The following is a 22,958-nucleotide window of genomic DNA, read 5'->3' as shown; positions in this document are numbered from 1 at the left end:
ACTTGCCTTTCCTTTCTCATTACTTTGTTACATTGCTTACCTGCCTTTAAGTCACATGAAATAGCAACTCCTAGATCTCAATCTACTAAGTAGTTTCCAATAAAGTATCATTAATACTATATTTAGCCTTTGGGTTTTTGCTACCCAAGTGCATGATTTTACATTTTTTGGCACAATCTCCCCCCCAGTAAATTCATGCTCTTTGAGATCCTGTAAAATGCTGGATTTGAGATATTCTACAACTCATTCTTTTAAGAGTGTTTAAATCAATTTCCCTACTACAGATGTAAGGCTAACTGGTCGGTAGGTGCTTGCCTCTTCCTTGCTTCCCCTTTTGTGCAGTGGGACTACATTCATTCTTTTCCAGTCCACTGAAATAACTCCTGTAACTAATGACTGGTTGAATAATTCTGTTACTGGTGTTACCAGGTCTTTTGATATTTGAAGTAGATTCTGTCACTTTTTATGGAGCCTTGGGTGTAAATTTATCAATCTGTGATTTTCCACTGGGTTTAAAATGTGGAGATGTTGCCTATAGCAATCAATCAGATTCTCGTTATCATTTATTTATTACATTCTACAAAATGATTGCTAGAATCTGACTTGTTGCTATAGGCAACATATCCACTTTCAAACACCCCTGCAAAAACGCAGCTGCATAAATTTACCCCTTGGTGTTTTCAATAATAAAATCAAGAATTTTTCTTGCAGATCTGAGGTGAACTGAATGTTCGCATCTTGTGTCTCTACACTGAACACCTTTTATTCTAACAGCATTACACCAGGTTGTCTTTATTAGACTTCTATAATACAACAACTACTGGCAAATAAAATGGCTCTATATATTAATTATATTAAACTAAGCTAGTTCTAGAGGCTCAAATACAAACTAGAGCTTAAAGACTATAAAAACTGATGAGGGACAACGTTGGCAACAAAACAATGATTGTAAAATACATTGAAACATATTACACATGGGAATGTCTACTGTCTCCTTTCTTAAGCCCAACTAACTCTTTTGAATTTCTGGAGGAAGTGAAATGAAATCCAACCAATAACTTTTTTCCCTCTCATAGCATAGCAGTGAATTTCTGGTCACAAGAACAACAGTTTTGCTGGGAGAGTAGGAAGCAGTTGCAAAAGGATGCTGGATTTGTGTTCTTTCTTCTACATAAGATTGCATTGACACTTAAGGGGTGCTAGGAGTCTTTTTTTTCTGTGAAAGAGCAGAAATGGTTTCATTTTCCTCTCCCGTATGTCCTTCTTCCTACAATATCTACAAACACAGCTGCCTCCACAGCTGCTACTGTGCCTTCATTTGGATTAGACTTAGCTTTAACAGTAACATCAGGGTTGAGTGTGCTATGTGCAGATAAACCGCTGCTACTATCAGTATTATCGTAAGGTCTAAATAATGAATTGCTCCTCCCATATTTGCACCTTTTACTGGTTGTAAATTGAGTCTTGTGTATTGATTGCCTTTTATTCATCCTGTAATTGTATTAATATTATTTAAATATGTGTGTTTACAAGTTCTTTATTATAAAAAATCCAAAATATTGAAATGCTCACTCATTTGCAAGGGTCTATGTACTATGGCAAATATGTAGGAAAGAGCAGTGCATTTCCATTCAGGGCAAAGTTACTTCACTTCTGAGGTGGTGAAGGTGAGCTCTGCTCCATGTTTTAGTAAGAATGCTTTGTATGTAATAACTAGATATTCTCTGGTTATACATAGTACATAGAAACTAGTCCTAAGAAACCAAACAGATTTTACTACCTTGATTTTTTTTAAAGTTGTCTTAAAAAGTGGCTTCATAGCCACAATATTTGTTCGTGATACTATGATCATTTTTAAAGGAAAAATTGTAGCAAAACAAAAGAGATGACCATCACCAAGGGCATGATTCATTAAGGATCTTAACTTGAGAAACTTCTTATTTCAGTCTCCTGGACAAAACCATGTTACAATGTAAGGGGTGCAAATTAGTATTCTGTTTTGCCCATAAGTTAAATACTGACTGTTTTTTTATGTAACACACAGGTATTTGATAGCTTATTTGTACACTGAAATTTAAAGTTGATATTTGTGTGCTACATGAAAAAACAGTCAGTATTTAACTTATGGGCAAAACAGAATACTAATTTGCACCCCTTGCATTTGGTTTTGTCCAGGAGACTGAAATAAGAAGTTAAGATACTTAATGAATCAGGCCCCATATTCCTACAATAAAGATTACACAACATAGAAAGTACATTTCATCATTTTATAAACACAAATTTAGAAAGATTTTTGTTTGTGGTTTTGACACATTTAGATTATCATCTTGTTGTTATTCCTCCCATATTGTTCTCGAAATAGGAAATTTGTATTTACCCCTTTGCTATCATGTCTCTTACAATAGAATCTACCTTCAATCTCATTGTATTACTTAGATTTGTATTTGTAGTCATTTTAAATCAATACATTGTGTAGGTTTTATACTATATTGAAGGAGAAGAAGTTATAATACACACTTTGGTGCTGTTAATTTAATCATGAATTTTAATCACTTTATTGGCATTTATGATTTTTTAGTTAGTCTCAATTGAATTAGAGGACGCACTTGAACCAGGGAGCAACAGTTATCACAGTTGACCCCTGGTAAACCACTTTACAAGGATTGAAAACCTTGGTAGCATAGCAACATTATTTTGCAATGCAGCAAAGAAGGTGGACAGCATCAGAAAGTACCTGGCCAAAGGGGTCATCTGAAGCTAGGATGTTAAATGGTCACTTGAAGCTCACATCCAATCCTAATATAACCTCTTTGACCAGGTATATCCTAGTCATGTGCAGACACCATCCGCATTGTGATAAATATTGAGATGCATATAGTGTATAGAGATGAAAAAAACCATCCGCGCTAAATAGGATAGCTGCCACTAATTATACTAATGATAGAATCCACCCAATTTCTATAATATAACGTATAACAAAATAAAGTATAACATACGGCGCTAAACTTTTGCTCATACAAATGTATACAATATAATCGAGTCCAGAGTTATCCAGAGTCCATACCATAAATTAATCCAGGAATTGATCAAATAATCCACCTAGATGTATGTTCACTGAATTCTCAAGTTCTTCTCCCATATACTGAGAATAGCTACCAAAACTTGTGGGGAAAAATTCCTGTTGGTATTGTTATCCTCAAAACAAAGAAAAACATGTATCAGAATAAATCAAGTGGTATTCCCCTTATTCAGGCACACCTCATGTGTTCAATTCTAACTTAAAAGATTTTCACATAAAGTCAGAAAGGCCCCTCCACGTTATGTTTTATAGTGGGTCATGCAAGAAATTGTGACGAAAAACATGTATTCACACCATAATATTCACTTACACGATTAATGGTGTAATTCGTCACATATCATCATAACTGGTTTGTTTGAATCACATAGATATTTCTCCTGTGGATTTTCTCTCATACAATTTTCAAGATGGAGAGATTTCAACAAAACAGGGAAAATAGAAAGGATATATAGTGTTTTATCCTTTAATACAAACAGCTACCAATATTACAATGCAGAGTACAAATAATTAAAAAGGACAAAGTCCAATCCACAAACAGCGTATATAGATAGATGCAAGTCCGCCTACCAGAGCTCCAGAATACAATCAGCATGTGTTATATCCACGGGCATATCTCCTCTCCATGGAATGAAGGTATTAGCTCTGTAAAGGTGGCACTTGTCCCCGTGTAGCCAACGCGTTTCGACCTCACCCAGATGGTCTTTATCAAGGCTTCTCTATACGCTGGAAAAGTTCTCCGCTGACAGGCACAGATGCAACCGTTCAGTCCTTTGTAGGAAAAGTAATCACCATTGCTACTGGTGTCTGAATGTCTCCATGATCTTCACTCATCGCAGCCCATCTCACTAAGCTTTGCACAGGACATCCGACCCACTAAGCTTTGCACAGGACATCCGACGCATGTCGGATGTCCTGTGCAAAGCTTAGTGAGATGGGCTGCGATGAGTGAAGATCATGGAGACATTCAGACACCAGTAGCAATGGTGATTACTTTTCCTACAAAATATTGAGATGCAACTGGGGGCTTCCTACTCCTTTAAAGCAAACATTTGACAAGTGGCTCATCCAAATGATCCACTGAAAACTGATTAAACCAAGTGACATAAAAGTGCTTTGAAATTATTCTTATATACATTGCTTTAGAATCTGAAAGGGTTAACTTCATATTTGCAGTTCATTATGCTTTCTCTGCTGTCAGTTAATAAAATCTTCTCTTCTGCACACAAATTGTTATCACAAAGATGCCTCCTACACTCACAATTTATCCTATTTAAATTGATGTAAAGATGTGTAGGTGTGCAACACATTAGCAATCTTACTAAAGACTGCAGCGAGGAAAGTGACAAAATTGGAAATACACCTGATTTTCATTTCCCATTTAATTTGCTATCATTAAATCAATTATAGGTTACAGTTTCTACTATTATTCAGGGTCATTTTCTTAAAACAAAAAGCACAACTTTTAAGACTTTATACTGAAAAACAATATTTAAAAAATGCTCAGAGAGGCTAAAATATTGCAATTTATTTCAAAAACAAACCACACCATTGCAAAATACCCAATGGAGCTTTCTTACTTAATAACAAAAGTACTTTTCAAATGAAATAAGGCTCATAAAGCATACATGAGTCCAAAAAGACATCAAATGAGAATAAACAATCTATTGTGTATTTGCTATTTGTCTTTAATTGAAAATGTGTTTAAATATAAGTAAATACATAATTGTTTGTAGCTCAATAGATAATTGATTTCCTTCCCTGGTGTGGTTGGGGAGTAGAACAATAAATAGCCAAATTTGTGAATACCTGGGGAATTTTGCTTCCAGACCTGCCAAACCAAGTTACAGGCAGAGCTGCCACAGTAAATTAGCCCCAAAATGTTCCATATACTATTGTACATTCCTACCTTTGCAACATCACTGAACTGCTGTAGACAACAAAAATAAAAACACTGCATCAAAGCAAAAGGCATTGACCCTTTCTTGACCTGGCCTTCACTGTTGAACTCCTAGCAAATCTCTCTCCTACTCTTTGCCTCTTTAAAATTATTAAAGCAGATCATCTACTCCTGCTTTACTATCTTCTCGTCTGACAACTCCATCAGTTATTCCCTTCAATTTGGATCTTGCCATACCAGATCACAGAAACTGTCATGACCAAAATCATCAATGATCTTTGGTCTGCCAAATACAGAGGTCAATTCTCCCTGCTCATTCTCCTCTACGTTTCTGCGGCCTTGGACACTGTCGACACCCTTCTACTTCTGTACTTCTTCACTTCATTGGGCTTTGCAACTCTGTACTCTTGTGATACAGCTCATCCATCTCCAACTGATTTTTCTCCATGTTATCTGCCAACTCCTCCTATTTTCCATTGGGGTCCCTCAAGGTTCCATTCTAAATTCCTTGCTCTTCTCTCTACACATCTAGCCTGGGTCAAAAAAATCAGCTTCTTTCTTTATCTATTACCACCACTACACTGACGATACCCACATTTGCATATATTCCCCCAAGCACAACCTCTTTTTCTTCTTCTCTTGGGGTTTCCAGCTGTCTTTTTGCCATCTCCCCTGGATGTCCCAATACTTTCTCAAAATGGATATGAATCCATTGTCTTACCTCCCTATCAAGGATCCACCACTCTCCCTCTTTGCGAACAATGCCATAATCTAGTCAGTTATTCAAATCTAGTGCTTCTACATTATTCTCAACTCCTTCTTCTCTTTCTCTGCCCCCATCCAGTCCCTTTCCCAGTCCTTCTAATTCAATTTTTGGAACATTGCCAGGATTAGAGCAATCCTCTCCTTAGATGATGCCAAAACACTAAACCTCTCTCTTGCCATCTCTTGCCTAGTCTACTGCAACTTTCTGCTGTCTGGCATTCCTCTTAAATGCCTCTCTCCTCTTAAAACTCTCATGAATGCTGGAGCAATATTTATCTACCTCTCTTGTCACTCTGTATTTTCTTCCTCCTTTGACAATCCCGTCACTGGCTTTCCATTCCATAGAAAATCCAATTAAAACTCCTCAATGCTACCGACAGTGCTACCCAAAAACCATTGCCCACTCCTCTACTCCCTACAACTCCAACCTCCTCTCCTTCCATACTCCCACCTGCCCTCTCCGCTCAGCCAATGTCCTCAACTCCCCTGTTATAAGCACAAGTCTACAAGACCTCAGCCTATCCTACCACTAACCCCCTCCATTCTCCACCTTCATATCTTTCTTATAGAGTGTAAGCTCTCACAAGCAGGGCCCTACTTTCTCTTGACTCAACCCTTCTGACTTCCTATCCTGCCATTTACTACTCCCACTGTTATCCTTGTTTTTCACAATACGTAATGCCACTTGCATTATGTCATTCCATTCTTGTGACACTACTATTCTGCTACCCTCATCTCTTCTATGTCAATAGTGCCTTGGAATGGTACTTGAATTGTCTCAACCCATTTGGTACCATTAACATCATATGTGTTAATAATAATAATAATAATAATAATAATAATATTTAGTATAATAATCTGTATATTAGCGGAGCCACCAAAGTGGAGGAGCAGCTGTGGAATTATTGTATGTACCCTGACCCCACACTCACCAGTTGGTTCAGGAACAACAGTGGAGCTGACTGACCCATTCCCCCTATCCAGCAATGCCCCGAACTACATAGGGATTATCCCCCTATACAAGAGTTTATAACTGCTTTTTGTCCTTTGTTCCACGCAGAAATTCACTGATCATATTTCAGATGTATCTAATGATGTTCTACCTGGCTTACATCACTCATCAGGAACAGTATATAGCATTGTCTTGATATTGCAGCAGGATCAGCATTGGCTTTTTTATAGGATCCTGTGTGTTCCGCCATAGTAATGATACAATGCATTTGATTTCATTAATAACTGATCTTAATTATTGGGACTTTTTCGCTATTTTAGTCATGTCGAATAACAAGCACTCGTGACATCTATGATGTACTTTAGAGGCATTATTTTACACCACCTTATTAAACAAGAAATCCCAGTTGTTATGCTTATGTATCCCAGCTAGAAATCTGTCAGATCGACCTACGCAATTCCTTTGTTTGACCTGGCTTTATACCGACTAAGTATTACACATCTATTGACCTCCATGTCAGATAGCCCACCATTATGTGTTAATTGTTAAATAAATACCAATCTAGAAGGAAACTAGAGTCCATTGTAGAGTAGATAGTAAGCATTCCTGAGATGGGGGAAAGAGCTAGCCTTTGTAAAGCATGTGTGTTTAAGAAGGTTAGAAAAGTTAATAGAAACAGATGGAATCCATGCAAGCAGCGTTATATATAATAGAAATATATATTATAAATAACAGAAAAGTTAATAGAAATAGATATAATACATGCAAGCAAAGTATATAAGATGCAGGCAGATCCAGACAGATAGCATTAATAAGAAGATAAAAGTTAACAGAAATGATGGATAAGATGCAGGCAGATACATACTGATAGGGTATAAGATTAAGAAAGTTATGTAATATAGAGAAGTTATTGCATGATAAATTTACAGTGTAATGTTGCATTGTGTGTCCAATGATTTGTCCAAGCTTCCAGTTATGTATGTGGTCAAAAAAGACAGAATTTTCCTGGGTCAGGAGTTTATAAATCCTGACACAGCATGCACTGCTTCACCACACCCACCGCAACTGGACATTGTTTGGAATGAATCACTACTCTGTGTGCTTAGCTGTACTTCCTGCCAACACATGCTTCTTTGTCTGATCTAACTTCCTGTGGAGCACATGTTAGTGACAACTTCTTTGTTTGAAATGCTCTCTGTCAAATGCCACATGTATTCTGTGTTTAAAATGCTCTGTCTTTCAGCCAGTTCTTAATCTGCGCATGTGTTTGGCACGTGTAAACCGCAGTGAAACGTTAGTGGTCATTATGAGTGGCTCAAGCTCCGTCCATTGTGATTGCGTCATCAAAGGTGCATATAGGAGCTCCTTCACAGGCTTATCCTAGCCTAGGACTATGTGGATCGATAGGGAGTTATCGGTCCATGCAGTTACTTTCATCAACCCATAATCCAGCTCAGATGGAACTCACCCTCTCCCACCATAATGGACCACTGAAACAAACACAGTACTGGGTACCTGGTCATGTTCTAACTAGGACATGAATTGAATGGTTTTTTTATTGCTAATTACCTTACCTACTGAGTTCTGAGCTAATGTTGTGCAAACGCATTGATAGAGAATTTGTAATAAAAAAATGTTTATTTGATTGACTGCATGACAGCCTTGCAAAATGCTTGGAATGTGTGACAATGTCTTGTTTTTGCTCAGGAGAGGTGGGGACCATTTTTGCTTAATTTAAATATTTTTTTTCCTTTATGTCTTTGTTTACCGATGGATGCAAAATGGACTTCACCCATGTCTCCCCTATACTTCAGCACCACTACTAGCTAATGTTAAATGCCAGATAGCAGAGTGCCATTAAGACAAGAGACCTACTACTGCTGAGGAAATATATGTATTCTCACATAACTGGGACAGTACCATAAGAATGTCAGTAAGATGATGTGCTATTAATCTTTAAAAAGATAACAAAATCAGAACCAGGAATTATAAACCTTTTTTGGCTTTTTTGGTATCTTTTTTTGAAAAGATTCTGAGGGATGCGATCCTGATGTATAATATCAATAAATCTAGAATTATGCACTTAGGCTGTGGTAATAACTATACTTACACATTAAATGGAATACAATTAGAGAAAACTTATATGTCAAAGGAATTAGGAATACTAGCTTACAAAAAGCTGAATAACAGCACACAGCTCCAGGCAGCTGCAGCAAAGGTGAATAAAATCCTGTTATGCATAAAAAGAAGGATAAATGGATGTGATGAAAACATTGTATTAACATTGTAGAAATTACTTGCTAAACCACCTCATCAATATGAGATACAGTTTTAGGCACCTCACTAGGAAGAAAATTTGAGAACCCAAGAGGGTTCAGATTTAGATATCCTCTTAGAAGTGTAGGAATGGAAGCAGCATTGGACTGGCCTGCCGGGGAGCCAGAGGAACCACCGATAGGCCCCAAGCTGGCTAGCTACGACCCCGCCCGGTCCGTTGTTTGGAGTGCCAGGCCAGCTGATTGAATTTTTTTCCAAGTGCAAAGAGCCCAGACGCGACTACCACTCTCTGCACATGCGCCGTAATGTGTTTGGTAGATGAGTCATGTGGGAAGAAGAAATGCCCACGTAGGAGGTGCTGGGGACGTCCTGCCACCCAGAGGAGTTGCACGAAGAAAGCAGGAACAGCAGGAGTCATTGTTGAGAAGGTTAAAGCACACAGCACCGCAGCAGCCTGTCATTTTGAGGGTGAGGGGAGAGAAACAAAGTGGCATGTGAGATGAGGCATAAGGGCATGTGAGATGAGGCATAAGGGCATGTGAAATGAGGCAATAAGGGCATGTGAGATGAGGAATGTGAGAAGACACCATGGCAGAGTGTGATGGGGGTCTAAGGCAGCATTATTATTATTATTATAATTTATTTGTTGGGCGTCACAAGGTTTCCACAGCGCCGTACACAGTACAAACAGTATTACAAAACAGGGTGACAAAGTACAGAACAATAAACACAAAGTACCAATGCTTCAGGAACTCCAGGAAGACATATGGAGTAAAGACAGAGCAGAAGAACCGGTATGGAGACAGGAGGGGAGGGGGGGCTCTGCTCATAAGAGCTTACATCCTAAGGGAGGGTGAAACAAAAACAGGCATGAAAGGGAGCCAGTGAAGCAGGGGGAGAGAAGAGAGGGGCCAGGGGAGAGAGGGAGAATGAAAAGAGTGGATGAGGGGTTAGGTGGATAGTTGGTAGGCTTTAAGGAACAGGTGGGTTTTAAGTGCCTGTTTGAAGGAGCACAGGTTGGGAGAGAGACGGATGGAGCAAGGGAGGTTGTTCCAGTGCAGGGGGTCAGCTCAGGAGAAGTCCTGGATCCTAGAGTGGGAAAAGGTGATCAGAGTGGAGGAGAGGCGACGGTCATTGGCCGAGCGCAGGGAGCGGATCGGAGTGTGAATGGTGAGGAGGTTAGAGATATAGGGGGCAGTAGACTGGGAGAGAGCTTTGACAGTGGTGGTGAGGAGTTTGAAAAGGATCCTGTAGGGGAAGGGGAGCCAGTGTAGGGCGTGGTAGAGAGGGGAGGTTGAGGAGGAGCCTAGAAGGTTGCAGTAGTCGAGGCCGGAGATGATGAGTGAGTGGATGATTGTTTTGGTGGCATCTTGAGAGAGAAAGGGCCGGATGCGGGCAATATTGCACAGTTGGAAGCGACAGGCTTGGACAAGGGATTGGACATGGGGGGCAAAGGAGAGAGAGGAGTCAAGGGTGACACCCAGGCATCGGAGTTGGGTGACAAGAAGTAGATTTGGATGTCGTCAGCATAAAGGTGATACTGAAGACCAAAGGAGGTGATAAAAGCACAGAGGGAGGAAGTGTAGAGCGAAAAGAGAAGGGGGACGAGAACAGAGCCCTGGGGGACACCAACCGGGAGAGGGGAGGTGGAAGAGGAGCCAGACATAGAGACAGAGAAGGTGCGGTTAGCGAGGTAAGAGCAGAACCAGGCATGGACTGAGCCAGAGAGGCCAAGAGAGAGAAGAGATTGCAGAAGGAGGGGGTGATCCACCGTATCAAAGGCCGCGCAGAGGTCAAGGAGGATGAGTATGGAGAAGTGACCCTTGGATTTGACTAATAGAAGATCATTGGTAACTTTGTCCAGGGCAGTTTTAGCGGAGTGGAGGGGGCGGTAACCAGATTGGAGAGGGTCGAAAAGGGAATAGTCTGAGAGGAATCTGGTGAGGCATCAGCAGACTATCCGCTCAAGTAATTTGGAGGCGTAGGGGAGAAGTTAGATGGGGCGATAAATGGCAAGGGAGGTGGGGTCAAGATTGGGATTTTTGAGGATAGGAGAGATAAGAGTGTGTTTAAAAGAGGAGGGTACTACACCAGAGGAGAGTGATAGGTTGAAAAGGTGAGCAAGGTAGGAGCAGGCTGTGGGAGAGAGAGAGCAAAGGAGGTTAGAGGGGATGGGATCGAGAGGACAGGTAGAGGTTGGAGAGGAAAGAATGAGACAGCGAACTTCTTCGCCAGATGTAGGACAGAAGGAGCACCAGAGTTGTTTGTTGGAGGGGGGAAGAGGGATGGGGGCAGTGGGAGAGGGGGTGGAGGAGGAGATGTTGAGTCTGGTGGCCCCAATTTTGGAAGAGAAAAAAGTGACGAAGTCCGCAGCGGAGAGGGAAAGTGGGACAGGAAGGGGGGGGCAAAGGAGGGATTTGAAGGTGGCAAAAAGGCGGCGGGGATTAGAAGACTGAGAAGAAATAAGGGACTTGAAGAAGGTTTGTTTAGCAAGGGAGAGGGCAGAGCAGAATGAGGAGAGGATATATTTAAAGTGATGGAAGTCAGCCAGGGAGCGAGATTTCCTCCAGAGGCGTTCCCCCGTGCGAGTGCACTTTTGGAGGAAGCGGGTAAGTTTGGAGTGCCAAGGTTGGGGGATGAGGCGGCGTCGGTGGATAGGAGAGGCAGGGGCGACAGCATCCAAGGCAGTAGTGAGGGAAAAAAATGTGCCATGCTGCACACTGGCAAAGTGTGAAGGGGGGCCAAAGGCAGCATGGCATAGTGTGAAGGGGGGCCAAGGCAGCATGGCATAATGTGAAGGGGAGCCGAGGCAGCATGGCAGAGTGTGAAGGGGGCCAAAGCAGCATGGCAGAGTGTGAAGGGGGAACAAAGGCAGAATGGCATAGTATGAAGTGGGGCCAAAGGCAGCATTGCAGAGTGTGAAGGGGGGCCAAAGGCAGCATGACAGAGTATGAAGGGAGGTCTAAGGCAGCATGGTAGAGTGTGAAGGGGGGGCAAAGGCAGCATGGCAGAGTGTAGAGGGAGGGCCAAATGCAGCATGGCAGAGTGTGAAGGGGGCCAAAAGCAGCATGGCAGAGTGTGAAGAGGGGCCAAAGCAGCATGGCACAGGTTGATGAAGGGTGGAGCAAAAGCAGCATGGCATCCTGTTATAAAGGTGGGTCAGGTGAAGAGGGGTGCAAAATAGAAGAACAGCACCCGGCGAGACTGACGAGGGTTCATACACTGTGTAGTCTTCAGGTACAACAAGTTCTTGTGATCTGTATAGACTGGATAACGAGCCCCTTCCAGCAAATATCGCCATTCCTGTAGAGCCAAATGGTTAACAGCAATCCATAATCACAATTCCGTTCTTATAATAGGGTGATTATTTCTGTGACATAGATGTAGTCTCTTTCAAAGTGATTGAGCCCTTCCCGTCACCTTCCGTGGGAAATAATACAAATGGATTCCTACCAGAGATCCTGATGTTATCAGCATATAGGATATCCAACGGAATCCTCTGGATGTCAAACAGATCTTTGGAATATCACCACTTTTCCACCTTATTATAGTCCTCCAACCGATGCTCACATCCGATAATATTTGATAGTGAAACAAAGGAATATCTATATTTTTATGTCTCCATGTAGATTGAATAGAATCTATACCCAAAAAATACATGATATCTGTTTCTTTGCAATGATGAGTTTTAAAGTGAGCAGACACTGAGTGCGTTTCTAAACCTTTTTTAATATTATAGAGATGTTCGTTCATTCTCTTTTTCAAAGTCCTAGAGGTCTTCCCCATGTCGAAGTCAGCAAATTGGATAAAGTCAGCAAATTGGATAAAGTCATTTCAATTAAAGTCTAGCAAACCTGGTTGTCTTTGTCTGAAAAGATGCGTACGGTACGCTATGACGTACAAGGGCACGCTACGGCGTGAAAGGGCGTACGCATCCACTGCACGTGGCAGCAACAGTAATTGGTCTTTTACCATACATTCGCACAAACACGCATACTTATAAAATAGTACACATTAATGGTAGTTGCAACACATAGTCAGTTATGTCGAAATATAGTAGTATTTATATGTTATATCAGAGTTACATGCATATTAGTGAAATACACGGAACGGGTTAAAGGAATAACCTCATGAGTGGTATCATAATGAACCTTGTTACATATCCTACTGTTTGGTTCACTCTGCAAGGGAATCGCAGAGTGCATACGCAAGTTATGAATGATAGGGAATTATGAACTACTTAAGACTAAGGAATCCTGGCGGGAAGAGCAGAGCATACCCCCTGCCGAGATGACCCCCTCCTTTGGATTCCTTAGAATGAACCAGCCAATGATTGACGACCCCTTGGACATTCCTGAGACCCGGACCAATAGATGCAAGCTATACCATCTTCATTGTATTACTGTATTTGATTGTGTATATAAGCAGCAGCTTGTGATCCAGAGTGCAGACATCTTGTCCCCAGACTTCAGGATTGAATGACTGCACTGGATCCAGAGCGCCTGCGATAAGTAACGGCTGTATTTACTATTACTTATCTTGAGCATATTATTCCACTTATTGTGAATAAATCTTTGTGCTTTGGAAACACAAATCGAGGTTCGACAATCGTTATTGGTTAGCGACAATACGCACATAACAATTTGGGGGCTCGTGAGCTTTGGAGGTTTCGTTGCCGATGATGCGCAAGACCAACGGATTTCGGTTCCTCAACAAAGGGTGGAGACGCGTCATAAACGGGTAAGAACGCATTGTGTTCAAAACCTGAATTTTACTCTGTGTTGTGAAACCGAATGTCCGTTTTGCATTATCTAGGGCACGCTAACTAGAACCTAGGGACAAAAGAGAAAACTGTTTCTTTTTTCTGTCATTGTGCGTTTTAACTGTATTGCATTGCTTAGCGTATGTGTATTTCCTGCTGTGCGTACGCAAACTTCCGGTAGACTTGCCACGTGGTTAAACAATCGTTTTGATAGTTATTGTACATGTATAGTATAATTACTTGTGAAAGCCTCTGAGATATTATTACTGTTGTTGGGAACTTTTGATTTTCTGCGCAGAAAAGGTGTATAGTGTGTGATGTTGTAACGTAGATACACTGTTTTATTGTGGATTGTGCTCAGTTGCTGTCTGATGAGGCGGATTGCCCAACTGAAGGACGGTATACAGGGCAGGTATACCGAATACGAAAACCGGGTTTTCGCAAAGCGCTACCAATAGATCGCAAGGTTTGCTAATAATTAGTATTGGTAGGCAGTGCGATCCGATCGCACCGTTAGTGCGAATTGGTGAAGCAGCTAGGAGGAATTATACTGGAAAGGCAGGTTGATTGTATTAACTTGCGCTCCCAGCGATAATAAACTCAGCAGATTTTTGTGGTTGAGCCAGGGTATCGAGGAGCTGATAGCCCTTGGGGCCCACAGTGATATTTCTGTATTAGGGATCCTCGCCAGGGGCGAGAAAAGCGAGTGAACGCGGCTAAAGGAAGTACGTTCACCGAGTATTATAGATCTCTAGCGGTGAGTATAGCAACAGAGTTGAAATTATTAGGTGGAAAGAACAGAGCATTGTGGTGTGCCTGTGTTTCACATTTGGCCGGAAGGAACAGAGCATTGCGGTGTGTCTGTGTTCCGGGTAGAAGGTATATTGTTCAACATGGGTGCTAAGCATACGCTAGAGAAGGTCAGTGTACTGCCTAAGGAAGGCCCTATTGGTTCAGCGAAGTTTCTCATGTGTAAGGAATATGGTGCATACGCAACTGTGTATTGTGACACGTGGGTCAAGATGACCAAAACTTGTGATAGGCCTTTCCCAACAATAGGAAGTTTTAATGCAGAGGTACTAAATACCGTAAAAGATAAAGTATGGTTGATTACCTCAACGAAAGTGAGGAATAAACATAATGATTGTTTAAAATTGTGGCAAATGGAAAGTAACACGTGGCAGAGCAGCGAATGCAAACTGTAAGTAGGCGTGACGAAAAGCGCGCGCAAGGCGGATGTAACCCTTGCGAAGCGTGGCGAACTCAGCGCAAGCGTGCCCCCGCCACCTTATGTGGCGGGAGGGGTAAGTACAGCCGTTGTTAAAACTGAAAATAGAACAATTGCTAAGTTGTATCCTGTTTTAAACCAGTTTAAATCAAGTGTATCTGAAAGTGAAGATGAACCCACTGTGATTTCGGCCATTGCCCATGCCGTTAGTGTACTAGAGGCTCAGCGCAAATATGAGAAAATGGCTGAGATAGGTGAGAGTAGCGTGATCACTAGGAGTGAAAGCGTTCTAAATCTAGGACCAGTAAATCCTGTAGTGTCTCCTGAAGTCAGTGTACCAGAGGGTGCGTTCCCGGTCCGCACAATATCAGTTCCCAATGGGAAACTGGATAAGGATGGTGTAGTTCCTTTAAGAAATGTTACAATGCATTGTCCCTGGACTAGATCAGAATTACGTTCCATTATGACTGAATTCCCAGATCCTAGAAAAGAGTTAGCTAAATGTCAGAAATTTGTTAAAGATTTAGGAAATACTCACGAACCAACCAGTAAGGATTGGCGGGTAGTGTTGAGGGCGTGTCTTCTTCCCAATACTAACATAGAAAAATTTATTGAAGATTGTTTGTTGGAGGAAGATGAAACCTTGACTGATGAGATTAACCAACGGAATATAGAACAAATTGTCAAACACTTAGCCATCTGTTTTCCAGTAGTAGTAAATTGGAGTAAGATTTTCACCATTAAACAAAAGGATAGTGAAACTGCCTCAGATTACTTTGCTAGAGCTATAACAGTGATCGCACGATTTACTGGGATATCCAACATAAGTAAGGACCCACATCACAGAGAGGTAGCTGTAGGAGTACTGATGGATGGCCTTAGAGAAAATTTAAAGACGAGAGTATAAACCACATTACCTAATTGGAGAGGCGTCACGGTAGACTCTCTTAGGGAGTCTGCTGTGGAGCATGACAAAAACCTTTTTAGAAAAAGGGAGGAGAAAAGTGATAGGTTAATGATGGTAAGTATACAGGCTCTAGAAAAGGTGCATAAACGACCACCAGCATACAACCCATATAACAGGAAACCTAAAGTGATCAGGTGTTTTAACTGTAACGAGGAAGGACATTACGCTAGAGAGTGTAAAAAGGAAAGACTCAATACACAGAGAGGTGGGTCACATAGATATCCTCCAAGGAGGGATTCACATAGACTAGAAGACTCACATCTACCCGCGCATATTACGGCAGCAAATGCTGCGCGGGAAATCAATAGTCAGCGGTAGGGGTCAGGTCATACCTGTAGTCTACAGCCAGTGAGGTTAACTGAGAGTCAGAGTGAAGAACCAACAATGATAGTTGACATAGCTGGTAGGAAACAAACTTTTCTTGTAGATACAGGGGCGGCCCGATCTGTGATAACCTCTCCTTTCAACCTACAGGTGACCAGTAAAACTATTCCAGCTATGGGGTAACGGGAAAAGTGTTACATTATCCTCTAACTAAACCCGCCGAAGTTACTATCGGGCCTCTGCATACTAAGCATTCCTTTCTCTTGGCTGCAGCGGCTCCTACTAACTTGCTAGGGAGAGACTTGTTATGTAAAATGGGATGTGTCATATACTGTACTTCTGATGGTGTGTTCTTAGATATGCCGGAGAAGGTCGCACATGAGGTACAGGATATATTGGACACCCCTCAAAGGTTAATGTTACACTCTACTGTTATAGAACAAAGTCCATCTCAAGTAAAGGGGATGTTGCTGGGAATACCAGGTTCCCTATGGACCAGAGATGGACAGGACACTGGACTGATGGCAAACGTAGCCCCTGTCATGGTCAATCTAAAAAGTGGTAGGATAGCTCCAAAAATCCCACAGTATCCATTAAAACCGGAGGTGGAACTAGGGGTATATCCTGTTATTGAGAGGCTGTTACAACAAGGGATTTTAATTCGTACAGCCAGTACAGCAAATAGTCCCATTTTCCCTGTGAAGAAGAGTGGGGGGAGGGGCTATAGATTAGTCCAGGACTTAAGGGGAATTAACAAAGTTGTTGAGAGCCAATTCCCCGTAGTGCCGAATCCAGCTGTCATCCTCATGCAGATTCCACCGTCTGCCAGTCATTTTACTGTCATTGATCTATGTTCTGCTTTCTTCTCAGTCCCTCTTCACCCTGACTGCCAATACCTTTTTGCATTCTCCTACAGAGGAGTGCAATATACATGGACCAGACTACCCCAGGGGTTCATTGACAGCCCCAGTATTTTCTCCCAAGCCTTACATGACTGTTTGCAATCCTTTCAACCCAACAATGGGTCTGTTCTAATTCAATATGTGGACGATTTGTTGTTGTGCTCTGATTCTTTTATGTCATGTTTGCATGATACTAAATTGTTGTTGCTTCATCTTTCACAAACAGGGCACAAGGTGGCAAAGGATAAATTACAGCCATGTCAGACTAAGGTCAAATACTTAGGACACTGCCTCACTAAGGGGCTAAGACACCTGACAACCGACAGAATTGAGGCCATACAACACATGACCCTGCCGCAGAGCCAGAAGCAGATTCGTACTTTCTTGGGGATGTGTGGATACTGTAGGTCCTGGATCCCAGGTTTTTCTATTCTGGCATTACCATTGCAGGAGCTAGTCTCTTCCTCAAAACCAGAGCGTGTTGTACACACAGAAGAGTCAGAGCAAGCGTTCTTTAACCTTAAAGATAGTTTGACAAGAGCACCTGCATTGGGAATACCTGATTATGAAAATCCTTTTGAGCTATTTTGTACAGAAGCTGATGGCTGTGCAGCAGGTGTCCTCGCACAGAAACATGGTGACGCTAGCAGACCGGTAGCATACTACAGTGCACAATTAGACAATGTGGCAAGGTCACTCCCAACATGTCTCAGAAGTGTAGCAGCAACGGCCCTTTTAGTAAGTAAGAGCGAAGATGTAGTATTAGGTCATAATTCAACCATCTATACACCCCATGCTGTATCAGCTCTGTTAAATTCAGCCCAAACCAGACATGTTTCTTCAGCTAGATTCAAAAAATGGGAACTAGCCCGATGGCACCCTCAAACATCACCATCAAACGATGTAACACCTTAAATCCAGCTACATACCTTCCGTATGTGTCTCAAGAGACACAAAGGGTGGGAGGTGAGGAGACCCTGGTTGATGATGAGTTAGGCAAGAATACTGACACGCATGACTGTATGGAACACCTGAATCAGACCTTTACTGCAAGGCCCGACATACGTGACACCCCCTTAGAAAATGTAGATTTTACGTTTTATACAGACGGAAGTTGCCATAGACAGACAGAGACAGGAGAGCTATGTACTGGTTACGCTGTTGTAGACGATCAGGATGTGGTAGAAGCTGAACCCCTTGGTCCACCTCACTCAGCCTAGGTGGCGGAACTAGTAGCACTAAGGAGAGTGTGTGAATTGGCAGAGGGTAAATCAGCCAATATATATACTGACTCTAGGTACGCCTTCGGGGTAGTGCACGATTTTGGGGCCCTTTGGCGTCTTAGAAACTTTACGACAGCAGCAGGTACACCAGTAGCACACTCTCAACACATAAAAGGACTTCTGACAGCGATACAGTTACCCAAAACAGTAGCCGTCATAAAGTGCAAAGCCCATACCTTTGAAGAAGACCCAGTGTCATTGGGCAACAACAGGGCAGACGAAGCTGCTAAATGGGCAGCAGGGCAACCTATGACTGTATCGACCGAGACTATGATGGTTTTTCAGACATTAGACACGCAGAAATTAATTGAAATGCAAGATTTGTGTTCCCTGCAGGAGAAGGCGGTCTGGAAGGCGAGGGGATGTGGTCAAGAGTCCTCAGGACTCTGGAGGGATGGACAAGGTAAGCCTGTAGCTCCCCGAACATACTATCCAAGCCTGGCTGAAGCAGCACACGGCCTGACTCACCTGGGTAAAGAAGGTATGTGCTAACTAGTGAGAGCATACTGGTGTGCTCCCGGATTTTCCTCTCAAGCTGGTAAGAAAGCAATGTCATGTCTTACTTGTTTGAGGAAAAATGTTGGGAAAACTATTCCAACTGAGCCATCCCACATCCCTCCTACAGACGGACCTTTTCAGGTAATACAAATTGACTATATCCAATTACCACCGTGCAGGAATCTAAAGTATGTGTTAGTGTGTATTGATGTGTTTTCCGGTTGGGTAGAAGCATATCCGGCAGCCACTAATACTGCTGTGTTCACTGCAAAGAAAATTGTACAAGACTTTGTGTGTAGGTTCGGTATCCCTAGAATCATTGAAAGTGATAGGGGTACCCATTTTACTGGTGATATCTTCCAAAATATGTGTAAACTCATGGGAATCAGTAGCAGACTTCACACCCCTTACCGACCACAAGCCAGTGGTAAGGTGGAGAGAGTAAACGGTACTATCAAGAACAAACTAGGTAAGATAATGGCTGAAACTGCGTTGGCATGGCCTGAGGCTTTGCCGTTGGTCCTCCACAGCATTCGAACCACTCCTAGACCTCCTCTTAATCTGTCCCCCTTTGAGATACTGTTCGGACGACAACCTCATTTAATCGTGAGTCCACAAGACGACTTAAAGTGTAATAATGAAGTGACTGTACAATATCTTATAAGAATGAGTAGACAGCTGAAACAACAACAACAAAAACTAAAAATGCTGTCACCTGGTATGCCAGAGACGAACTGTCATGATGTTGAACCTGGAGACTATGTTATGATCCGCAATTTCTAACGTTCAGGTTGTTTAACAGACCGTTGGGAAGGCCCGTACCAAGTGCTGCTGACCAGTACTACATCACTGAAGGTTGCAGAGAGAGACACTTGGGTCCATTCCACCCACTGCAGGAGAGTCCATAATCCGGAGAAAGTGCAAGACAAGACTCAGACCGACGACATAGAGCTGTCACTCGTAAGCCTGTTCCGGGAGACCTAAAGCCTGCAGTTGAGACACCTGAACCAGAGACGTTGCCTCAGAACTACCTTTCCAGCGATGGAGTGGCGGTTTTTGTTTTTCTTTTGTTCCAGGATTTTCCTTGTTTTTACTTTTTCTAGGACATTCTATTTTTGTGAAGGAGGATGGAGGACGGAGGAGAGTTCTGGGAGTGATACGGATGAAATGGAGGCCGAAGAAAAGTTAATAGGATATCCTGAGCAGCCCATTATCAAACTTGGTCCAGGGGTTATGAAAAGGTCTGCTAGCTCAGGAACTCGGAGGCAGTGTGAGGGGCTATTGTCTGATGAGTATTGTATCTGCAAGTTCTGCAACTCCCTAGTTGAAGAGAGATGCATCCAGCGATGCCAGTCCCCCAGTACTCTGAATATAGGCGGGCATCCTTTGGAGGATTATCACTCCCTGGTGGGTAAGGTTCTAAACCAAACCGAGTGTTGGGTGTGCTCTCACGTGCCTCAAGGGCAGCATAACATAGGACTAGTGCCATTCCCTCTAAACATATCCGAAGTACTCGAATTAAGGGGTGGGAGGCCCATAGAAGGGAGGTACAATAACACTAGGTCCCCTAGTCTGACGCTTCGACAATACTCCATAGGTAGATCTTTGCTGTGCCTAAACATATCTCACGCAAAGCGCCTGGAGAATTGGGAGGTTGACCTATCAGATCAGACAATGGCTCGCCACACTCATTTTAGAGAGAGACTCACAAGGTCACTACTAGGCAGGAATATTGATGGAAGTCACAAGTTAGGGCGTATAACCAAACATAAGAAGGTATCCATTGGAAAAGTCTCTACAGATAAATGTGAAAATGTGATTATTGCCGACACATGTCTAGAGCAGATGGAGACACTAGGCATGGGTAGTTTTATCAAAACTCTGTGTGACATAATTCATGGGCATACCGTCCCTTATGTTCTCCCTGAGGAAGTGTACTTTGTTTGTGGAAGAAAAGCTTATTCCTGGGTGACTCCGAGTTCCAAAGGCTTGTGTTTCTTAGCTAAACTGGTTCCTGAAATCATGACTATTACTCATGAAGAAATGGTTGATATTCACAAGACTACATCACCACCATACATACACACACAGTATGAACACCGTGGCAAAAGAAATATGATTCCTGGTGAGAAACCCATAGCTACAAAATTGATTAGCGAAACTACTGGTTTCCAAGTTATGGTTGCTCTAGATCTCACCAGGACCGCTCGGGGAACATTAAACTTTAAATATATCCAAGACCTAGCTAAATTAATAGATAATATCACCGAGATGTATGATGACACTTTCAGGTATACTGGAAGGGAGCTACAAGCGTACAAAAAGGAGTTGGTGCAACATAGACTGGTACTAAATTATCTCACCTCTATTACTGGTGGGTACTGTGTGACACTGGCCACCCAGTTCGGTGTCAAATGTTGCACGTACATTACTAATAATACTGATTACCCTAAAGAGGTTATAGACCGGAAGATCGATGAAATTTTGCAGCTGAAATGGGAATTTCGAAAGAGCCATAATTCTTCGTTATATGAGGTCGGGGAAAAGATGGCGGGTTGGTTCTCATGGTTGAACCCAGCAAAATGGTTCTCCGGTCTGGGGGAGTGGGTACAGGAAATGATTGCGAGTGTAGGTAAGCTCCTTCTCCTTATACTGGGTGTCATCTTAGCAATTGGTTTAGTTGTCAAATGTGTTCCTACTGTGTTGAAGTGTGGAAAACGGTCTCATGGGAGTAACACTGAGAAAGAGACTGAAAGGGTGGTACCAGATACTGAGATCATGGTCTGTGAAGAAGTATTGTATAATCCTGAACTTGAAACGGTGATTGGGTGATAGTTTATTACACTATCAAAGGGTGGAACTGTCGAAGTCAGCAAATTGGATAAAGTCATTTCAATTAAAGTCTAGCAAACCTGGTTGTCTTTGTCTGAAAAGATGCGTACGGTACGCTATGACGTACAAGGGCACGCTACGGCGTGAAAGGGCGTACGCATCCACTGCACGTGGCAGCAACAGTAATTGGTCTTTTACCATACATTCGCACAAACACGCATACTTATAAAATAGTACACATTAATGGTAGTTGCAACACATAGTCAGTTATGTCGAAATATAGTAGTATTTATATGTTATATCAGAGTTATATGCATATTAGTGAAATACACGGAACGGGTTAAAGGAATAACCTCATGAGTGGTATCATAATGAACCTTGTTACATATCCTACTGTTTGGTTCACTCTGCAAGGGAATCGCAGAGTGCATACGCAAGTTATGAATGATAGGGAATTATGAACTACTTAAGACTAAGGAATCCTGGCGGGAAGAGCAGAGCATACCCCCTGCAGAGATGACCCCCTCCTTTGGATTCCTTAGGATGAACCAGCCAATGATTGACGACCCCTTGGACATTCCTGAGACCCGGACCAATAGATGCAAGCTATACCATCTTCATTGTATTACTGTATTTAATTGTGTATATAAGCAGCAGCTTGTGATCCAGAGTGCAGACATCTTGTCCCCAGACTTCAGGATTGAATGACTGCACTGGATCCAGAGCGCCTGCGATAAGTAACGGCTGTATTTACTATTACTTCGCTTGAGCATATTATTCCACTTATTGTGAATAAATCTTTGTGCTTTGGAAACACAAATCGAGGTTCGACAATCGTTATTGGTTAGCGACAATACGCACATAACACCCACATACAATAATCCACATTTACACGCCATCAAATAGATGACATTAACAGAATTGCAGGTAATGAATTTATTTATTCGAAAGGTTTGGCCATTCGCTGTAAATTCAGTAATTCTATTGGTGGAGTTGTTCTTAAAGGTGGATTTACAAGCTTGACAATTCCCACATCTATAGAATCCCTTATTTCTATTAACACCTATTTGTGGTGTATCATGAGGGAGTATACCTCTTACTAAATGATCCTTTAAATTAGAGGATCTTTTATAAACAAATTTGGGTTTGGAAGGAAGGATATTAGAAAGAATATTGTCTTTTAATAGAATAC

This window comes from Mixophyes fleayi, chromosome 4 (genome assembly GCF_038048845.1).
Source record: "Mixophyes fleayi isolate aMixFle1 chromosome 4, aMixFle1.hap1, whole genome shotgun sequence".
In the NCBI taxonomy this organism is placed as follows: domain Eukaryota; kingdom Metazoa; phylum Chordata; class Amphibia; order Anura; family Limnodynastidae; genus Mixophyes; species Mixophyes fleayi.
The sequence above is the reverse complement of the archived record's forward strand: the minus strand, read 5'-3'. Positions refer to the sequence as shown.